This window comes from Colobus angolensis, unplaced genomic scaffold (genome assembly GCF_000951035.1).
Source record: "Colobus angolensis palliatus isolate OR3802 unplaced genomic scaffold, Cang.pa_1.0 Scaffold97, whole genome shotgun sequence".
In the NCBI taxonomy this organism is placed as follows: domain Eukaryota; kingdom Metazoa; phylum Chordata; class Mammalia; order Primates; family Cercopithecidae; genus Colobus; species Colobus angolensis.
This window is the reverse complement of record NW_012123709.1, coordinates 6,131,692-6,132,529: the sequence shown is the minus strand read 5'-3', so window position 1 is coordinate 6,132,529 and position 838 is coordinate 6,131,692. Positions and strand designations below refer to the sequence as shown.

The window sequence follows — 838 nt, the reverse complement described above, 5'->3', positions numbered from 1 at the left end:
AGAGTGAGACTCCGTCCCAAAAAAATAAAAAAATAAAAAAAAATAAAGACCTCACTCTCTTTAAGAGACAGGGTCTCATTCTGTTGTCCAGGCTGGAGTGCAGTGGCCTGCACTGCAGCCTCAAACTCCTGGGCTCAGTCAGTCATCCTTCCATTTCAGCTTCCAGCAATTGAGACTACATGTATGAGTCACCTCACCAAGTCAATTTTTTAAATTTTTTTGTAGAGGCAAGATCTCACTACTGTCCAGTCTAGTCTCAAACTCCTGGCTTCAGGTGATCTTCCCTCCTTAGCCTCCCAAAGCACTAGGATTACAGGCATGAGCCACCACACCTGGTCTTAGACCTCTCTTTAAGAACCTATTTCAATGAGAATTAACCCTATATTTGGGAATTTGTCGTATTATTTGTTCTAAATTGCTTCAGTTGGACTTATTCAATTGAATAAGTTCAATTTCCTTATTGAATATTACTGGACTTTAGTTATTACACTATACAACTCCTGCTTCTTCCATCTTTATTATAGACCTTTACCTCATTCACCACTCTAAAAACAAGATAACACAACAGATTTAATCCTAAATGAACTATCAAAAACTTGTACAAAAATTTCTGTATATTTACAATGGTATTTATTACATGATCATTTATAATAATAAATTAAAAACAATCTAAGAATCATTTATAATAATGATAAATTAAAAACAATCTAAGAATCTATAAACAGAAAAACAGTTAAGTAAATTATACACATACACTTTTTTTTTAAGGTTTAAAGAAAATACAACAAAATGGTAAGAGAGGTTATCTCTGGGTAGTGATTATTTTCTTTTTTTTTTT

The 838-nt window shown here is 32.8% G+C and overlaps 1 protein-coding gene across 1 annotated transcript in view; it reads right to left on the bottom strand.

Annotated features, from left to right (window-relative positions):
• The window catches only part of AQR (aquarius intron-binding spliceosomal factor), a 123,279-nt gene that overhangs the window by 118,505 nt on the left and 3,936 nt on the right, over nt 1–838 (bottom strand). The window lies entirely within an intron of this gene.